The sequence below is a fragment of the Ambystoma mexicanum genome, chromosome 1q (assembly GCF_040938575.1).
Source record: "Ambystoma mexicanum isolate Mex_15411 chromosome 1q, UKY_AmexF1_1, whole genome shotgun sequence".
Classification (NCBI taxonomy): domain Eukaryota; kingdom Metazoa; phylum Chordata; class Amphibia; order Caudata; family Ambystomatidae; genus Ambystoma; species Ambystoma mexicanum.
In genome coordinates this window covers 1,249,056,045-1,249,078,142 of record NC_090922.1, presented here as the reverse complement: position 1 = coordinate 1,249,078,142, position 22,098 = coordinate 1,249,056,045, and positions in this window count along the sequence as shown.

Genomic DNA, 22,098 nt, shown 5'->3' with positions numbered 1-22,098 from the left:
ATGTGCGCCGCGCTATGTGCGATTTCACAGTGGCTGTGGCGCACGCTGTTGGATGACCTGTGCGCCGGCGTGCGCAGCACACATTTTTAGCGCACATCCAATGTTTTTCTCGCGCACGGACTTCCATGAATCGATGTGCGCTGGTTTCCCTGCGATTTTCGCACTTGCACTGCCATTTTCGCACTTTTCCTGCGATTCACACGTTTTGGCACCTCTGCGCGGGAATTTTCGGCGCACATTATTTCCATGAATCGACCCCATGGTCTCTTGTGGAGATGTTGAGTGCTGAGAATAACGCGTTATTTTGGGTTACCTATATTTTGCAGATGTTCTTCTTAGAGGTGCCTGCAAAAAGGACATTGCAATAGTCAAGTCTTGCTCCAATTATCGATCTTGCAATGGACAGGCAGCACGATGGTGTGAGGAATTGTCTAGCTGAGTTGAGAAGTTTAGCCGTCTATGCTGCTGATGAGGCAATTGCATTGACTTGTTTGAGAGGGTGACAGTGACATCAAGGTGCACTCAGAGTTTTCATGGATGCCGAGAAAGGGATTTTAATGCCGTCAGTCAGGAAGGATGAGTAAGGGGGGAGTTTTTTCAACATTACAGGGGAACCTACTACCAGGATTTCCGTCTTCATTAAGGCACAGGTTGTTCATGGCCATCCAAGTCCGGATGTGATGTAGATTTTATTAATCATCTTGGTGTCTTCATCTTGTGACCCCGACGGGGGCAGGAGAATTTGTGTATCATCAGCATAGTTGGTGTAGACTATGCCATGGATGTCCAGTAGGTCAAAGAAGGGTTTGTTGAAAATGTTATAGAGGGTGGAGGATACACATGATCCTTGTGGAACACCACAAAGGATGGGTTCAGGGTGGGCATTCGCCAGGTCCGAAAAGACTCTAATGACTCTTCCTTTTAGGAACAATGCAACCCAATAAATGGCGTCTTGGGAGAAATTGGCGGCTGTTATGTGGTAGTGACACAGAGTTGTATGGTCTACGAGGTTAATTGCAGCCGATAAGTCAAGGAGAAGGAGGAGGGTTGTTTTTCCTTCATCTCTGAAGTGTAGTTTATTTTTCAAGTCTAATGCTGCTGATTCTGTTCCATGTCCAGCTCGGAATCCAGATTAGTGCTTTCCAAGGGCATGGATAGCTTCCAAGAACGGTTGTATTTGGTTGTAGGCGGCTCTGTCCAGGATCTTTAGTAAGAATGGCACTGTAGTGATAGGGTGGTAGTTGTTAAGGGTAGAAGGATATAGGTTTGTTTTTTTGAGTAACGGGCATACACAAGATTCTTTCAGGCTAGTTGGGACATGATTGGCTGAGAAGGAGGAGGTAATGAACCTAGTGATGAATGGGGCTAAGGTGTCCGAACAATCTTTGCTAATGCAAGCTGGACAGATATCACCTTTGCATTTCAAAGGTTTCAGCTTGCAAATAATGTTTACTGTCTCTTCAGCAAAGATCTCTCTGAAATGGAAAGGGGGAGATCTGGCTAGGGGGAGAAGGGAGGTGCAGGTGGTGGGTGCCTCCTTAGATTTGATGTGATTTTGTTTCAACAGAATATTCTCCTGTAGTAGATGTAATTTTGCTTTCATGACTGTTTGGATGCTGGAGCATCACAGCCCATCTTTCTTGATAAAGGATGGAGGAGCAGCTGGAGTTTCCAGTTCTCTAAGAATGCAGGTGTTTTCCAGGGAATTGGAAGTGGCATTAGTGATTCTGGTATTGAAAACTTATGATTTTGCTGCTGTAGTGGCTAGTTTATATTCTTTGACGACCTTGTTAAATGCAGATTTGTAGGTTATATCTGTTGTTTTTCTCCAAGTGGCTTCTGCTTGTCGATTATTAGTATGTAAGGTCTGGAGGTAAGGCTTGAACCAGACATTGATGTGGGCGGTGGGCTTTGTTTTACGCCAGATTAGAGGGTCCACAGCATTAGCTGCTTTAGTTTAAGTGTCAAAATAGAGGAATGCTGGTAAATTGGGGTCTGAGGAGGCGATGTGATCATGGCAGAGGGGTATGAGGTACGGGGAGATAGTTTCTTTAGTTATCATACTGGCACTACACGTCCACCTAGGTGGCAGAGCCTGGGCTGTAGGCTGGGAAGTCTTGGCTGGTAGGAAGGTGAAGGAGAGAATGTGATGGCTGGACCAAGGGCATGGAGTGTTATTTAATGTAGGTAGGTAGGTAGTGTAGTGTAGGTAGTGTAGGTAGATAGCCTCTGATGTTTGGTGTGTGGGTATATGTTTAATAGTGACTTTACTTACTAGTAGTATATTAATTGTACTGATTGTTTCATTCCAATATAGAGCTTTGTTTTGTACTTATGTATGTGGACCTCTGACCCTTGAGAAACTTTGCTCTTTTTAACTGTACTCCTCACCAAGCTTACCTTCTCCTGAGTCTAAACCTAACAGATCGCTAGCTTACCACTGAGAGTTTAGTCAAAGACCTATGTGTAAACTGATTACACCTTTATGTTGACATCTCATAATCCCTCTGCAGACAAGGCTTTGGAAAAGCAGCTTAACACCAGCGTTATTGACTCAGTGGTCTCAGTGGTCTCACTCATGTGCTGTAACATATGGGTTTGGATCACTGTTGAGTCCAGCTGCACACTGCACTGCTTTGATAGTAAAACTCCTGACTTTTTCCAATGTAGCACACTGCGTTTAACATCTCCTAAGCATCCTTACTCTACTCAATGATGCAGTGACTGTCAAGTACGATCTAAGGTTATGAATAGGGTTGTGGACCCAAGTAACACTGGGTTTCATACTTCCAGTCCCTTCAGGAAGTGGTGTCGAGCCATGAGGGGGATGTTTGCAATAGCAGCACCCTTTATGAAAAACACCATGGCAACATTGATGAGACTCTGGAAACAACATTAAGGAAACACACTGGCACACAGTCCATAAACCCTTCAACACTACACAACATCACAATACACTCAAACACCAAATGGCCATCTGTAACTCCAGACCCCTTATGAATACAACTAACCTGTGCGCATGACTGCAAACCCCACCATAACATCACACGAGACACACACCCAATACAAACACTAGCACACATCCGAGGTACTGATTCCTACCCATATGATTAGAACATGTGGGCCCTCCCGAACCAATTCCCACACGCAAGACAATGCTGACAGGCACCAGTTCCTCCTGGTTCTGAACCTATCCTATCATCCTATCCCCACCTACACACCAGCCTCCTTCTCTTTCTAGAGCCATGTGTCACGACCCTCGCCCAAAACCCCCTCTGGCAAACCCATTGGCCAGGTGGAGTCAGGACTTGGGCCTCTAGAGCCTGGCATCCTCTTCAAAAGCCCTCATGGGGCCAGTCCTGGCGCCTATGGTGCCAGGCTCATACACCATGAACAACAATGTGCTTGGGAACTACTTTATTGTATTGTCAGCCAACATGGAGGCATCCACATAGCTTGATTCCTAAGAACCAAGCTATGCGGTCTAGTGTTTTGGGTGTGGCAGGCCTGGAACTACTTTCCCTGGTACTACTTTACCTGGGCTATATAAACCACACCCTGACTGCAGAACATGCTTTGTGTTACTTTGCAGCTTGCAACGTGATGCTCACCGTGTCCAGCTATTCCCTCGAACCTCGGAGAAGCAGAACCTGCAAGGAGACAAAAGGAACATCATTAGCAGCAGCATATTACCTGCAGTCTTCATCTTTAAACACTTGAAGCTACTGAGAACAGCTTCCTCGAATCTGCACGCCTCCCAGACCTGAAAGAGGAAGATAGAGCCAACATTAAAGAAAGCTGTAGAGACATTTACAAATTACGAACTGCTCAAATGGCTTACCTGGCTGGTCGCCTCTCGGCTGGCACCACTCCGGACATTCCACTCGTGCTGAAGAACACTGTGACCTACAAGGAAGGAAAACACAGGTTAGCAAAGGCAAGACATTGCAGCGCTGCGCATAGCGCTTACTTACCGCATCATAGTGCTCTTAATGCGCCATCATTTACCAGCGGGGCTCAACCAAGCCAGTTCGCCGCGGTGAAGCTCTGCATACCTAAGGGAGAAAAAAGAGACATTTTAAACGAAGAAAGGCATGCAGTTTAGCAACAAAACTAAAGAACAGCAATAAGACCTACCTGAACAATATCAAACGGGCCGGCGTCAGTGAAGTAACTGGACTGCACTCGCCCATGAAAGGAAACGCGACCCTGCAAAGAAGGCAGGACGGAGATCACGCCTAATTCTACCACAAGGTGAGAAGAGGGCATCAGAGGGACTGAAAGCATACGGGGGTGGAGGGAGGATACTTACCCCAGTCGGTCAGTCTTGAACACAGTCCTCCTGTATTTTCAGGCAGAACCTTCCCCGCAGACCACATCAGGGCAAAGCTGAGAAGCATACCAGCGTGTAATCTAGCTGGGTGGCGTCCCTGTGGATACCAGGTGAGCCTAACACCATGTGAGCACCTGGAGACTGCCTTTGGGTGGTACCAGTGCGCGGCATAAATCATCATAACATAACATTACTAATGTAATGTGTGTCATAGCGATGATGACGATGGAAATCATCCTGGAAGTCCTACCGCATTGGTTACAGTGGGGTCTCTATCTGCTTCTGCCTTCAATGTAGACCCCACTGCCACAGCCTCCCAAGTAGCACTTTACGTAAAATCTCCTACCTTTAAGGGTTGGCAATTGAGAAGGAGCAGATACGTGGTTGGACGTGGAGGGCCCCACTGGCAGGTCGCTACCTGCACAAAAACCAGTTGTGTGGTGCTTTCTGGACACTTTCTGTGGCTGTTGCAGAAAAGAGCTAGTAGCAGAGGCATTGGTAGTGTTGACAGTGGATAAGGAGCTAGTTACTGTTACTTTTGTTGTGAAAATGAAAGTCAACATGGCTTGTGGTTATATAGTCCTTTTGCCAGGTGCCCGGTGTCCGGTGCAGCAGGTGTCACTGTCACAGGACACTACAGCACCTGTTGAGAATGCAGATGTCACATGGTTAGTGTATGCGCATTCATGGTATCTGGCATACCTGGCGCACATGCAGACATGCTGTGGGTTAAACAAATGTATTCAAACATTTTACTTTATTACTGGTGCCATACATCTCTACAAAAACATGTTGTTTTTATGGCAGTACAGGTGTGGTTCATCACATCCATCAGGCATGTGAAATAGATGGACACAACCTCAGCACTTAACACATCCAAGCATTTATTTGGGATAACAGTCTTTAGAGAGTCATAGCTGACCCCACTCTTAAAAAAGTTTGGTTTTAGTTTTGAAGAGGGTATGTATGATATGATTGTGGTCTCTTCATTATGTCTATGATGCATGTCTATATGTGGTCTTCTAGGGAATGGGCCAGGGGGTAAGCAGCAAGTAGGGTGGAACCAGGGTCATATGTTCATCCGCATTGCTTTTCAAAGAAAGGATATCATTAAAACATACATAGTGCTTTGGGAAGGCCAACCAAAGGTTGAGTGAGGAAACCTTTAATGGAAGAGCTTCCATCACAATACTCTCACAATAGCTTTTCCCTTTCAAGTTTGGGGGATGGAAATGAAGTGGTCATCACGAGTCATTGTTGATTGTGCCACACACTTCTCAGGCTGCTCTGCCAGTTGAGCAATGCTACTCCATAAGGAAGCAGAGAATAATTCTGCGAGAAGCTGTGGACTCATCGAGCCTCCACCACCAGGCCAATTCTGGCACAAAGCTCCAGCAGCTTTGGTGGTGTGATGTGTCTACTCTGCACAGTTAGTTTGGAGGGGTAATAGGTCCTGGGACACTACAGCACCATACAGTGTTTTGTTGCATTTTTTTCTCTCATTGCAACCTTTGCTCTTTTCCTCCAACCTCCTTTCTTTCCTCTCTTTTAACCACTCTTCCCTCTCTTCCTGACTTTTCCTCTCTTCCAATTGACATAGATTAAACTACTCTTCAAATCTCTCTCTCTCTTCCACTCTTGACCTACTCCACACTTCTAACTCATTTTCCCCTTCTCGCAAGCCTCCACAACCCTGGCTGACTCCTGGCCTTCGGAACTCAGACCGCCTCTGGAAATAGACCTGCTCCCTTTCTGACCTCTCGTTTCTATCTGTTCTTCACTATTTCTATGATGCATCTCTTCTTTCTGCTAAAAAGCACATGTATTCCACTCTCACACGTCACCCCTGTCGCCTTTTCCAGGTTATTAATAAGATTCTTTGTCTGACTGCTTCTGATCCTTCTATCTTATCTTCTCCTTCTTTGTCTGACTTTTCCAGCTTCTTTGTTTCTAAGGTCTCTACCCTGCGTTTAGCACTCGCTCATCTACCCTCACAACCTATGCCCCTACCTGCATTGACTACTCTTGTTCCTCCTTTATTGTTCTCCCCTATCACTGACTCAGGAAAAGCTTCTTTACTCTTCCTTGCCCACCCCGCCAGCTCTCCTCCTGACTCTTTGCTCTCGCCCCTCATTCCAGCTGCTAATCCGCTGATCATACCTTTTCTAACATCTCTTTTCAATCTGTCACTCACCTCCGCCACCATTTCTTCCCCCTTCAAGCATGCCCTAATTATTCATATCCTGAAAAAGCCTTTTTTGAATCCCTCTTTTCAATTTAACTATTGTCCAGTCTCACTTCCTCTGTTCCACTAAAAACTTCTTGAACAAATATCCTCCTATCTTAATCTTCATTCTCTTCTTCCCCCGACCCAATCTGGTTTCCACCCTGCCCATTCAACTGAAACTGCTCTCCTCCACGTCACTAATTACCCCCTCTTTGCACGTTATACTAACTCCTCGCCTATTCTCATCCTTCTCAACTTGTCAGCAGCCTTTGATACGGTCGACCACCCCACATTACTTTCGTCACTTTGCTAGCTAGGTCTGTCTACTTCTATCATTCAATGGTTTTGATTTTATCTTTCCAACCATTCCTTCTTTGTATCCTGGGCCAAGCACACCACCTCTCACCAACATCTCAAATATGGCGTCCCTCATGGTTTAGTGCTTGGTCCTTTACTCTTCTCTATCTACAATATTCTGTTATTCTCTTCCTTTGAATTGTTCAATATTTCCTCTCATTTCTATGCAGACGGCTTGCAAATCTTTTTCTCCTTTTCGACATTTTCTGATTCTCTTCATGTATCTGTCTCATCCTGCCTTTCGGATGTCCAATCTTAGATGCACTCCCACTTTCTTCATCTCAATCCCTCAAAAACAGGTAATGTATGCTTGCCCTGTTTCTCCCACTCCACCTGATCTCCTTCTGGTATCTGCTTTCCTCCCTCTCTTCTACCTTTCTCATCTTCTGTCCGTAATCCGGGGGTCATTTTTGACTCACCACTATCCTTTACCTCACATATATCTCTGACAGCCCGCACCTGTCGCTTTCTTATCTTTAATGTCCGTAAAACTTGCCCCTTCCTATACTTTCATGCGGCTAAACTTCTTTTTACTTCCTCTATTTTTTCCCGACTTGAAAACTGTTCTGATTTACTATTTGGTCTACCCTCCTCATATCTCACTCCTCTTTGTTCTGCATTCAACTCTGCTATTCGGCTTCTCTTTCTTCTTCCTCCTCAATCTTCTATTAGGTCATCTCTTTGCTCTGCCTCTCTCACTCCTTATGACTCTCGCCTCCTTCTTTCATTTTCTTTGTATAGTTTTCAAGTGCTACCATTGCCTTGCTCCTCTCCATCACGCTTCCCTTTTCTCACTTTATTCTCCTTCACGCTCTCTCCGCTCTCAACACTTTCATCTTCTAAACACCCCTAAACCCCGCCCTCGTTCTCTCCTCTTTCCCCCATGTCTTGAATGCTCTCCCAGCTGATATCCATGCATCTCCATCCCTTCACATATTTTGCTCCCACTTAAAAGCACATATTCTTTCTTCTCTATCAACTCCTTAAATCTTCTGTTTGAAATTGTTTTCTATCATTGCCTGATTTGTTGTACAGATTTTGTTCTTTATGTACAGCGCCCTGGCAAAGGTGCTGTATAAATCATAATGAAATAAAAAAATACAAAAAATACAAATAACAATTTACAACATAGTTAGAGAATAGAGTAGGAGGCACTAGAAACCAGTAGTCAATATAGTCAGGAGAGAGGTAATGGGAATAGGGGTTACAATTAGCTGAGCACACTTAAAGAAGGAGTTTTGGTGCCCCGTCCACAGGGGCCTCAAACCACCTTCCATATTTGTTTTGCTTGGCTCCTTCCTCAGTACCAGAAAGCCACTCTCTGCACCATCTCACCTGGACCTTTGAGATGTGTCTTGCATGCAATATTCAGTCAAACACATCAGCCCCATCAACCATTTGATAGTTCATCAAAGGACCTTGACATGTGCAACTCTAAGATCCAAATAGGTCTCGCTAGGCCCAAGTGGCAAGAGCCCAAGTTGTTCATAACACACCACAAGCTTATTTTAAATCAATCCTCCACTGCTAATGGTTTTGCACTCTTTCTGTAAGCAGCACCCGAAACTGGTTCTGTGGTCCAAGGTTTGGCAGTGGGCTCATGATTGAACAGTACTCGTGGTGGTACGTGACGAGGTGTTGATGGAATCCGTTATCTGGCCTAGGGGTTTCCCCACTATACGCTCCCACACTTCTTTTTCCTTTTCTCTTTGCAAAGCTCTCCCCTCACTTCACTGACTCACTCCTCTTAGCCTGTGTTGACTCAGGCCTATTCATCAACCCTGCCTTGTTCTGATTCACTGTTACTGGTCACCAGCCTTAACTGTTGCGCTCACCTGGCTCCCACAGGGGCATCGGTCGGACCCAGACAGCTGCGGTCTCAACCCACGTGATGCGTAGTGCAGCGATGACTGACTGGATCTGCCCTCCTAATCTTGTCTGCTTAACCCGTAGAAATATTCTCCTTATATTCTTGAAAGATGAGCTCTCCATCCTGCGTGGATTTGCAGGGGCACGTCGATTCCAGTTACTTCACTGGTTTGAAGGCTCGGGAGAGTTCTGGAGAGTATTGACTCTGAGGTTCCTGGTAAGGACCAGTAGTATTAAGTTCATAGAGTTCAATATGTCGGATGTTCACTCTTGTTCCTCCCTTCCTTTCTTGTCTTGCAGCTGGCTCGTGAAAAGATGGTCTTGTGGCAGCTGGTGGCGCTCTGGTAAGAGTCTGTATTACCCGGCGCTGTCCGGTAAATGTTGCACAAGGAAAATGTGTTGTTTTGTCTCTCTTTACAGATGCGGCACGTGAAAATATGGAGAGTCACAAAAGGATGCCTCCGGTGGTAAATCAGGTAAGTCTATGGTGGTAAGAATTATATTTGTTGGTTCCCTCGGCTCACCTTGTGGTTTTCTTTTGTCTCCTAGGTGCCGAAGTTCGGCGAAGAAATGATGGAGGCAGCGCCGACCCGAAGGATGCTGTGAAGACTGGTGAGTATGGCGCGGCGCTGCAGCTGGAGGTGCGGCGCGTGCAGAAATGATGTTCTTTACAGGTCCAGAGACAAGATGGATCCAGAATCAGGTGTGGAATAGAAATAAGTTAGTTTTCTAACCTTGTCCCTTTCTTTCCTCTTTGTTTTAGGAGCTCCGGATTCGAGGCGGGCGTGGCAGAAGACTGGATGCAGGCTGCAGGCACGGTGAGTGTTACGCTGCTGGATGCAGAATAACGCGAAGCGTGTGTTGCTGGTCGGGTGTAGTTTAAATAGCCTCAAAAGTAGTCCCAGGTAAGAAGTCCCTAGAACCACAGCCGAGTAAAAAATAGTCCCTGTAGAAAAATAGTCCCTTTCAGGCTTCATGTTGGATTGGAGTCATTTGCAGCATGGTCTGCCTGAGGTAAGTAATGACTATGAGCGTGGCGCCTTAGGCGCCAGGACTGATTCCTACTATGAGCCTGGCACCTAAGGCACCAGGACTGAACCCAGATAGCCCCTAGCCGGGGCTGCTGAGGTTTTACTAAATGTCTAGATGCCTGCTCCCGGGGCTGATGGGCTTGGTCCGGATGCCTGGGGGTAGGCATCATGACAGCACTCCCCCCCAAGGCCCCTCCTAAAGTTGTTCTTCCCCGGGGCCCTGGTTTGTCTGGGAAGTTCCGATGGAATCTTTTCTCCAACCGAGGTGCATGGACGTGGTCACTGGGTTCCCATGACCTTCCTTGTGGTCCGTAGCCCTTCCAATCGATTAAATAAAAAAGTTTTTATTTAACCATCTTGGAGTCCAGGAGATTTTTTACCTCGAATTCAGGTTCTCCATCTATCAAGATGGGGTCGGGTGGTTTGGTTAATTTTGTTCCTGGTTGAACTGGTTTTAAAAGTGAAACATGAAAGACATGATGAATGCGCATATTAGAGGGTAATTCCAATTTGACGGCCACCGGGTTGATAATGGCCTTAATAGTGTAAGGTCCCAAATATCTAGGGTTAAAAGTCTGAGTTCCCTTCAGAGGTATGTGTTTTGTAGCCAGCCAAACTTGATCCCCAATCTGGTATTGTGGAGTTTCACTTCTATGTTGATCAGCATTTTTCTTATATTTCTCTTTTGCTTGTTTCAAATGTTCTGTTGCCTCTTTAAAGGCTTGTGTAATAGTAGAAAGTAGAATGCAAATGACTAACTGTAGGCATTTCTAAATGCTGAGGCGAATCTAGTTCTGAGGTTCGAGGTTGATGTCCATATGTGGTATAAAAGGGGCTTTGTCCGGTTCCTGAATGTATGCCTACTCGGAAATCCATAAAATATCTTTCCAATTACTTTCGGTCTGGTGTAGCATGCAACGTAGGTACTGTTCAAGGGTCTGGTTTGTCCTCTCCATCTGACCATCGGTCTGGGGATGGTGACTGGTTGATAACCTCACATTGATGTGCGCCAGTTGAAAACATTTCTTCCAAAAATGTGAAATGAATTGACTACCTCGGTCAGAGACCAATACGGAAGGAAATCTGTGTATTCGAACAATGTTTTCGAGGAACTCCTTGGCCAGAATTGAAGCACAAGGTAATCCCTTTAGAGGAATAAAGTGGGCCATCTTGGAAAAAAGATCCACAATAATTAAAATGGTGTTAAATCCATTACATGGAGGTAGATCTGTAATAAAGTCTAACGATAAGGTGTGCCATGGTGTAGGTGGAATATCCAAAGGTTGTAAGAGGCCAGCTGGTTTTTTCTTCTGACTTTTGTTTTGGGCGCAAATGCCAGAAGACATTACAAATGACTTTACGTCTTTTCGTCAGGTGGGCCACCAGAATTGTCTCTTAATTTTAGCTTCAGTTTTTGCGATACCTGGGTGTCCTTCCATCAGGGTGTCATGATAATTGGAGATGACTAGTTCTTGTAGTTCCTCGTGTGGTAGAAATAGTCGCCCTTGATAATAAGGTAGGTCACTGATGACTGAGTAGTCTGGGCCTTTCTTCACCCAGTCCTGCAGGGCTGTTGGATCGAAGAGTTGTTGGATCTTTACTTGAATATCCTCTAGTGTCTGTAGAGTGGTTATGCCAAGAATTCTTTGTTCTGAAATTATAGGCACTGGTTCCGGGTTCGCATAAGCTTCTCCCATCCCTATTCGGGATAAGGCATCTGCCTTGCCATTTTTACAACCTGGTCGAGAAGTGATCACGAAATCCAACTCGGCAAAGAACAATGCCCATCGAAGTTGACGCGACGATTGGGCCTTGGCTGTTTTTAAATACTGCAAGTTCTGGTGATCGGTGATTACCGTAATGGTATGCCTGGCACCGAGAAGATAATGCCGCCAAGCCTTGAAGGCGGATTTGATGGCTAATAAATCTTTATCCGTAACCGCATAGTTTAAATTGGGTGCCGAGAACTTTCTGGACCAAAATGCTACTGGGTGAAGTTGACCGGTTTCAAGATCCTTCTGGGACAGGACAGCTCCCATGGCTAAACTGGATGCATAAGTTTCAACTATGTATGGAAGCTCGGGACGTGGATGCTTTAAGACAGGCGCAGACATGAATTTCGCTTTCAGCTCTTGGAAGGCCTTTTCAGCTTCTTCGGTCCACAAGAAGCGTTCGTTTTTTCGCAAAAGTGCTGTGATAGGGTGTACAACATGTGAGAAATCCGGAATGAATCTGCGGTAGAAAGTAGCAAATCCGAGCATGCTTTGTACCCCTTTAACTGAACTGGGTGATGGCCACTTGAGGATTGCGTCCACCTTTCGAGAGTCCATTCGGACTCCTTTTGGAGTCAGGATAAATCCAAGGAATTCAACTTCCGTAGCATGAAAAACGCATTTTTCCAATTTTGCATATAACTTGTGCTGGCGTAGTTTCTCAAGGACTGCACAAACGTGCTTCACATGGTCTGATTCTGAAGAGGAGTACACTAGAATATTGTCTATGTATACAACAACACAGACGTCAATGAGTTCATGAAGGACATCGTTCATAAAGTACTGGAAGGCTGCTGGTGCATTGCACAACCCGAAGGGCATCACCTGGTATTCGAATAACCCGTACTTAGTGCGAAAAGCAGTCTTCCATTCGTCGCCTTTCTTTACACGTACCAGATGATATGACCCTCGAAGATCTAATTTAGTGTAGATGCAAGCGTCCTTTACTTGGTCTAGTAATTCAGGGATCAGAGGCAATGGGTATCGGTTCTTAACCGTGATCTAATTTAATGCGCGGTAGTCTATGCATGTTCTGATATCACCTTCCTTTTTAGGCACAAAGAACAAAGCTGAAGATGCAGGGGACTTGGATGGACCAATGAAGCCGTTAGCAAGGTATTGGTCCAAGTATTGTCGTAGGTGAAGGTTTTCGGGTTCCGTAAGGGCGTAGATCCTACAACATGGAGATTGTGCACCGGGTATGAGATTGCTTTGACAATCGTATGAACTGTGAGGTGGTAGGGTGTTTGCCTGTTCCTTTTGGAAAACATCCTGGAATTCTTGATATTCCTGAGGTAACTGCACGACTGGAGTAGCGACCGTGGCCAGGCCTTGGTTCAAGGTTTTTTTGGGTAACAAGTATGTGCACAATCCGGGAAGGTTATTCTCTTCTCACGCCAATCACTACAAGGATTATGTGTTTCCAACCAAGGTATCCCCAGTATTATTTGGAACTGCGGGGCTTTGATTAAATCAAACCAAATAGTCTCTCGATGCCCATCCTGACCCAATAGTGTCATCTCTGCGGTGGACGGAGTTACAGGCCCAGAGGCAATTTCAGTTCCATCGACTGTGGTGATGACATGCAAAGTGGTCTTTTTGCAGAGAGATAGATTCATCCTAGAAGCCAACCCGTGGTCCACATAGTTTCCTATGGCCCTGCTATCAATGTATGCCCTCACTGCGTGCATACGTGATGGCTGCCTTGGATCTATAAGGACCATTGGTATGATGAAGTGCGAGGTCTGAGTATCCTTCTTCAAGCTCGGCAAGCAGACCTCTACGCTTGTCGGGCGTGGTCGTTTCCCGAATCAGGCTCTGTTTGATTTTTATCAGCAACTCCGACTACTTTTTTAGATGTTTTTATAGGGCAATCCCGTAGAAAATGTCCTGAGGCCCCACAGTACAGACACAATTGCATCTGCCGTCTTCGTTCTCTTTCCATTTGAGTTAAGGGTCCATTGCGATCTGCATCAGTTCTGATACATCTGTTCCTTTGATGGTAACATTGGGTTTAACCAATACCCGATTCTCGAATTTAGCTCGATCAGCCTTTCTATTCTGAAGTCGGTGGTCTAACTGGACCACTAAGTCTATATATTCTGCACAATCCTGAGGTGGGTTCACAACTTTGGCCAAAACGTCTTTGAGTTCACCCCGAAGTCCACGATGAAATAATGTAATTCGTTTTACCTCTGGCCATCCGGTTTCCACCACCAACCTATTGAAAGTGGCGATATAGGTTAGTAGATCCTGGTTACCCTGTCGTAATGATAAAAGTTTGTTACCCAGGGCCTGTCTCTGTGAATGTCTGGCAAATAGTCTTTCCATGCTCAATTGAAAACCTTGAAAATCCCGAAGAAAAGGGTCATGCTGGTTAACTAATGGAATTGACCAATCCGCTGCGCTGCCACTAAGATATGATAGTACAAAGGCTACTTTGGTTTGGTTGTTCGGAAAAGCTCCAGGTCTGCATAAAAAGTACAAGCGGCATTGGTTCATAAACACAGCAAACTTTTTTGGGTCCCCAGCAAAACATTCGGGTGGAGCTAAAGGAATGCTCCCTGGTAGAACCACTTGCACAGGATTGCTCGATAAAACAGGAGTTGGATTCCCCCCGAGTCCAGGTAATGGTGTTTGCCCAGCTTAGTTTTGGAGTAATTGTCTAGCAAGATCATCAGTGCGCTCCTTTGACACAATCAGTTCTCTCCTGAGGGCATTAGTCTCTTGGCGCGCGTAGTGCACTTCTGCCCTAAGTTCCCCTAACAATAGTGCTAGTTGGTCGGTTTCTGAGGTTTCCATAACGCCCAGGTGGGGATTTGTAGATAGGCTTCGCGTTCTGTTACGCTCACCTGGCTCCCACAGGGGCGTCGGTCGGACCCGGACAGCTGCGGTCTCCACCCACGTGATGCATAGTGCAGCGATGACTGACTGGTTCTGCCCTCCTAATCTTGTCTGATTAACCCGTAGAAATATTCTCCTTATATTCTTGAAAGATGAGCTCTCCATCCTGCGTGGATTTGCAGGGGCGCGTCGATTCCAGTTACTTCACTGGTTTGAAGGCTCGGGAGAGTGTATTGACTCTGAGGTTCCTGGTGAGGACCAGTAAGTATTAAGTTCATAGAGTTCAATATGTCCGATGTTCACTCTTGTTCCCCCCTTCCTTTCTTGTCTTGCAGCTGGCTCGTGAAAAGATGCTCTTGTGGCAGCTGGTGGCGCTCAGGTAAGTGTCTATATTACCCGGCGCTGTCCGGTAAATGTTGCACGAGGAAAACGTGTTGTTTTGTCTCTCTTTCCAGATGTGGCACGTGAAAATATGGAGAGTCACAAAAAGATGCCTCCGGTGGTAAATCAGGTAAGTCTATGGTGGTAAGAATTATATTTGTTGGTTCCCTCGGCTCACCTTGTGGTTTTCTTTTTTCTCCTAGGTGCCGAAGTTCAGCGAAGAAATGATGGAGGCAGCGCCGACCCGAAGGATGCTGTGAAGACTGGTGAGTATGGCGCGGCGCTGCAGCTGGAGGTGCGGCGCGTGCAGAAATGATGTTCTTTACAGGTCCGGAGACAAGATGGATCCAGAATCAGGTGTGGAATAGAAATAAGTTTGTTTTCTAACCTTGTCCCTTTCTTTCCTCTTTGTTTTAGGAGCTCCGGATTCGAGGTGGGAGTGGCAGAAGACTGGATGCAGGCTGCAGGCATGGTGAGTGTTGCGCTGCTGGATGCAGAATAACGCGAAGCGTGTGTTGCTGGTCGGGTGTGGTTTAAATAACCTCAAAAGTAGTCCCAGGTAAGAAGTCCCTAGAACCACACCCGAGTAAAAAATAGTCCCTGTAGAAAAATAGTCCCTTTCAGGCTTCATGTTGGATTGGAGTCATTTGCAGCATGGTCTGCCTGAGGTAAGTAATGACTATGGCCCTCATTACGACCCTGGCGGAAAGTGACTGACCGGACCGCCACAGCGTAAATAGCGTTTCCGCCATTGCACGATGGAGCAAAGTGCGGCCCATTCCGACCCATCGGGCACGAGCACCACGGCATGGCGGAAGTGCAAAGTCCGCGATGGCGGAAATGACCCCAAAACGGCCCACACCGCCGCCGTACGGCGCCCTAGGTGCAATACCGCCACCCATCTTAGCGGACACCGCAGTGAGCGCCAACCGGAAAGTACGGTGACCGTAAATATACGGAAACGGAAGTAAAAACATGGGCCCGGAACGGGAAACAACACGCCGTACACCTATAAAACCACAAAATCCACACAACCACTAAAAACACTACCCTGAGACACATCCCAACCCGTCATCCACCCTAGTGAAACCAAGAAAAATGGGAAAAGTAGCGAAGAAAGCGTGCGACCGCAAGCGGCAGGTCCACTTCTCCCGTGAGGAACTCACCGTGCTTACAGAGACCCTCCAGGAGAATGCCGCCGCCGTCTTCTCCACGCAAATGACCAGGACGGCACTTGCGAACAAGAAGGCCATATGGGCCCTGGTGGCACAGCGGGTAAGTGCGGTGGGGACCGCACCGCAACCCACAGCAATGCAGAAAGCGATGGGACGACCTGCGGATACGCGTCCGTAGCATACTTTCTGCCAACCGCAACATTGCCACAGCCACCGGGGGAGGATCGGAATCACCCATCAAGTTGACCCCCTGGGAAGAAATCTGTGCCTCCACCATTGGAATGGAGAGCATAGAGGGAGTCGGAGGGATGGAGAAAGGAGTGCAGACATCCGGAGAATCCGGTAGGTGGCCCAAATAAAACCATGCCAAATCCACAATGTCCAATCATGTGAATCACATGTGTCCACATAGCGCAACAGTAACACATGGCCAGGAGAACGTCCACACACATTGGCCTGATAGCGCACTTTAAAACTCACAATAAATACATAAATAATAAAAACCCCAAAAACACCCACTACACGTGCAGCAGGCACACCCTAACTGCAGGCTGCCAAACAACTGCACCCTCACTCCACACACAAATGAAAGCACCTCCAAGGCCCCGACCCAAATCACCCTCAGGTACCACCCCAATGCATGTGATACATTGCCATTCCAATTCCCACAGACCCATTAATAACGCTCGCCCTCCTTTACTCCACCACAGGGTCCGATCCAAACGACGAGCTTCAGGACACCCCTACCAGCACACCTGCAAAGAGGGCCAAGACCAACGGCCAAAGACCCTCCACCTCAGCTGCACGCATCAAGACACGGCAGCAGCACAAATCAAGTGGCAGCACAGAGGAGGGAACATCAACAGGCACCCCAGCAGCCAGCATGCCCACAACAGCAGCACCACAGGTCCCCCCAATGGATGCCACAGAAGGCACTGCCTCTGGTGGCAGCAGCACCATAGGTGACACCCCATTAATGGCAGCATGCTCCGACACAGAAGACGGGGATGTCGAAGTCAGATCCATCCATGACCTGTCCCAATCCCCCTGTCTGTTCCATCCCGTACACCATGAGGATACCACGCAAGGGCACCCACAAGACGACGACTGGCCATCCCCCACAAGCCCTGTGGCAGGGCAACATGAGGCGAACAGCCACTCTGTGACACCACCGCAAATGGCCATGGCCCAGCAGAGGCAACAGTCCCTCGACCAGTTAATCGTGCAACAGCAGCAACTGGCCACGCTCCTCAAGGACCATGCCGATGAATGTGGGGGCACTAAGGCAGACATAGAAACATCAACTGAGACACTTAGGGCAGAAATGGAGAGAAGTACAGAGACACTAAGGGCACAAATGGAGAGTAGCACTGAGTGCCTGAGAGTCCAAATGGAGAGTAGCACCGAGAGCCTGAGAGTCCAAATGGAGAGAAGCACCGAGAGCCTGAGGGGGGAACTGCATGCGACGTCCAAAGACGTATGTGCCGAACTTGCCGCAGTGCGCCGTGTGCTCACTGAGCTCTCACAAACCCTTAGGGACATGCATGGACGTGAGCAGGCAGAGACATCATCCGTTGCAAGTTCCGTCCAGGGCAGCCCCCAACGTAGATCTGGGAGGAACCTGCGCTCCACAGGCAGGGGTGCCCCTGATACCCGCAAAGGGGGCTTGCAATAGCGACTGCCCACTGACAATGAGCATCTTTGGACACTGGTGTTCGGGGGGGAGGTAGGAGGGTGGAGGGGGTGTGTTGGGCTCACTTGGGTGGCGGGTCGATAGGGTGTTCAACATGATATCACATATGCCATAAACAATGCACGATCAACCAATGAGATGTGTGGACAATGATCTTTGTGTACTAGGCCATCATAGGCGTACAGTCCATATTGTGCATGTACCAGACACACACAGTGCCACGAGTCCCGTGTCCATGTATCAGCCACCAGGCGTGAGTGCTAGAAGCATGCATCAATGAGATGCTGACGAATGTCACGGCCCTCCTGTGCCTCGCGGACTCCTTGAGGTGCTGCCACATCCCCACCCTCATCATGACCATCTTCAGGTGCTTGCAGTTCTGCGTCAGGGGGCATGGGCACATTTCTACGTACGCACATGTTGTGTAGCATGACACATGCCATCACCATCTTTGCAACCTTCTCATGGCGGTACAGGAGTGCCCCGCCAGACCTGCTGAGGCACCGGAAACGAGTCTTCAGTAGGCCGAATGCCTGTTCAATGACTACACGGGTACGTGAGTGGGCATGGTTGTAGTCCTCCTCATGCTGGTCCCGTGGGTTCCGGACTGGTGTGAGGAGCCATCTCTTCAGTGGATATCCGGCATCACCTGTATGTGGACGATAAACGAATTATGTGGAATGCCATTGCTACGTACGCACCCCCCCCCCTTCCTGCCAGGTCATTGCCGCATCACATACCCCACATCATCATGCATGAAATGAGACTCACCGAGTAGCCAGGATCTGTACCCTGCGTGTCGCTCCATGTAGCGTGGTATTGTTGAGTTCCTCAAGACCATAGAATCATGGGTTGATCCAGGGAATCGGGCACAACAATGTGTAATGATCCTGTTGGAGTCACACACCATTTGTACATTCAGAGAATGAAATTGTTTTCGGTTGCGGTACTGGGCCTCCATGGCATGTGGGACGACCAATTCAACATGGGTGCAGTCGATGGCACCAAGGCAACCCGGTATGCCGCCAAGTGCATGGAATCCCACTTTTGTGTTGGTAATTTCCTGCTCCGAGCGTGGTAGAGAGATGTAGTCGTCTGCGTGCTGCAGGAGGGCATCGAGCACTTGCAATAGTGTCCGTGAGAACAGTGGCTGAGAAATGCCATGCAACTGTCCGACTGTGTGCTGGTAGGTGCCTGTGGCCAGGAAGTGGAGTACAGACACCACCTTCAGTAGGGGTGGGATGGCGGTTGGGCTATCTATCATGCTGACAAGGTCAGCCTGTGTCATGTCCACAATGGCGGCTATGGTGTCCCGGTCCAAACGGTAGAGGGTGTGGATCTGCTCATCAGTGAGGTTGAACGGATGTGCTCGGAGGCGTGGGATTGCGGGCTGCCTGCGTGGTGGTAGTGGCTGTGCTGGCGGCCCTTGCTGGCCCTGCCTTGCCCTCCTCCTCCTCCTGCGTCTCCTCCGTGCGGCCGGTTGTAGTTGGTGTTCGTCTTCTTCTTGGAGTTGGAGTACTTGCAGTGCTATCAGGTCCCCCAGGGCCAACATCGCGAGTCCTGCCGGTAGCATTTCGGAGTGGGTGTGGTTGTGGGAGGAGACTGGGTGTGCTATTTATGTGTATTCAGGCTGTATGGCCTCCACCTGTGGTGATTCATTCCACCTGTGCAAGCTGCTCTCCCCTTTGGGCGAGCACGTCCCGCACACAACGCTGCAATTCGAGGAATGGCATCTTGCTATTACAATCATGTATTTGTACCCGATGGCCGTGTAACATTGGTTGATATGTTCATTCGGCTATGGTCCCATTGTTTCACATACTATCTTAGCAGTCGCGAACAGACTTGTGAAGGGTCAGTGGAACGTAGTACTCGAGTAACGGTGGACCCTCATGCATCACTGTACCGAGTTGCAACGACGGGCGGGGCGTCCCATTTGTGAGTGAAGGCAGTTGCCATTTTCACACACAGCCGCACTAGATGGATGAATTTGTGATTTCAAGCGGCCACAGATGCCTTTTCGACGTGATGTTGCAAATGAGGAATTCGAAGGGCGGCGCTTTCGGTTATCAGCTAGCGGCGAGGAGATGCCCACAGGTCTGACTGCAAATATAACGTTCTATTGTTCAATGTCCTTGGGACAGGGGCCATGGCGAGGATGCAATGATTGATATGAATAGTTTGGGATGCGCAATAGCGAAGTGGACGATGAGGCCGGACGTTCCCAAATACATGTTACTTCACAACACTGGAATTACGGGCTGGGGCACAGTGGATTTTGCAGGCTGCATAACGCACAGACTCAATGGAATTCTCACATGTTATGTGAGTATGGAAACAGGCGTTATCATTACGGGATGAGGGAATGATGAATGGATGCATGGACAGATGATTTGATACAGTGTTTGCCATGTACAGGGCTTCTTGGAATCTGTCCGCCTCCCCTGCGCTATGTGATGCAGGGCTGCCATAGTGGGACCATCGTCTATCTGGCCTTGTTGAGCCCTCCCTGTCTCGACGCGCCTTCAGACACTTGTGTCCATGCACGTTACCATTCCCATCTGATGGATTCTGTTTTCACAGACGCATGCACAGGTACACTCGTTTGTGATGGTGTTTTCACCTCGATATAGATAGTTATGAGTCGCAAGTGGTTTTGGGGTGGTGATGATCCTTTGGAGTGGGCTAGCATGCATATGGCTGTGGATTTAGTGTGATCATTGAAGTGAGTTGTTCGAATGTAGTTCTGATGGCCATTCTATTCTTTTTCTTTTCTTTTGGTTGACAGGTATCTCCTTCGCTTTTGCCACTGCCATCTGTATGCCACTCCTGCAGATGGCTTTTACTCCCGACACCTGCTGCTTCGTGTTAATCAGTGGAGCAGCATTACGATCTTATGGGACGATCGCCAATGGGCCACATGCCCTTACGCAGTAGTAGTGGCTCGGAGCAACATTTCGGCCTTTCAGCTGGACTAGTGCCTCCCCATTGGGACGGCCCTGCGGTTCTGTGCGCTTCCATGTTGCCTTTTCGTACGAGAATGTGGCCCTGTGTACCATGAAGGAACAGGGCGTCACACAAGAAGTAGCTGGTCATTTCTTGCGGATGCAGCCCACAATGGTGAAATGTGTTTTGGAGTTCATGGCCTAATGGCTGTATGGGCTTGGTGAATTTGTTGTGCATTAAATTTCTATTCTGATATGGGCCGTGTAGCATTCTTCTTTGCAAGTGATGTGGCATATTCCTATTTGGGGAGCGATGTATTGTGAGGAGATCTGCATTGGGTTCCAGCTTCGGAGTATAGTTGCGTGGTACTGTGCTGGGCGCGTTTGCCTACGAAGCCCAGTGAGGTCAGGGATGAGGGCTGCCAATATGACTGTTTGAATGATGTCATGCTCAGGGGCGGGGGATTAGGTTTTGTGTGACAGATGCCGGTCAGCCAGGTGGACTGGTGGAATGATGTGATTTTCGGAATATTGCTGGTCACAGGTGCCTGTGTTTGCGTGCGTTTCTTGGTGGGAGACTGAGGTCATGTCCATTGGAATGGCTTCTGTATTCGTGCCATCTGTGCCCTGCAGCTCCCATTGGCCCCTCTTGAGATTCTTTTGTTCGTTGGCATGCATGGGTGACTTGTACATTTCACTGGTTGCATTGTGACTTCATTGCACCTACGGGGAGTTGAACTATGTGGCCAGGGAGCGGTGTACAGGCACTCAGTGGGGCCGTTTACGGTTGATTCGCGATGCCGTACTTCTCACCATGGCGGAATGGTACTTTCCGCCGTGCTTGATGGCGTTAGGTACATGTCCGCTAGGGTCGGAATTCGCGTACCCTTGCGCCATGGTGGTATTTACGGTTTGGCATGGCGCGCGCGCGCGTACTTGGTGCAGTTAGCGTTGGCGTTCACTACGGTGTTGCTAATGGCATCGTACTTTGCGGTGACGGGTCATAGTCGCACCGAGCGCTATTCGATGGCGGTATTGCATTTCCGCCATCGTTTTTCGATTTCCGCCAGGGTCGTAAGGAGGGCCTATGAGCGTGGCGCCTTAGGCGCCAGGACTGATTACTACTATGAGCCTGGCACCTAAGGCGCCAGGACTGAACCCAGATAGCCCCTAGCCGGGGCTGCTGAGGTTTTACTAAATGTCTAGATGCCTGCTCCCGGGGCTGATGGGCTTGGTCCGGATGCCTGGGGGTAGGCATCATGACATTAACCCCATTGCTTTAAATTCAAACTCACCTTATCTCGTAAGAATCTGCTTTCCAGGGACCCTATTTTCAACCCATCAAATGAAGACACAGCTTCATCCATCAGCAGCCTGTTTAGTCCTTGTCCAGGATTGTGATGCTTTCCCTCAGACTTTCGACCCTGGATATCGTTTCGATAGTGCTAGGCAACCCGAACCCTGTGAAACT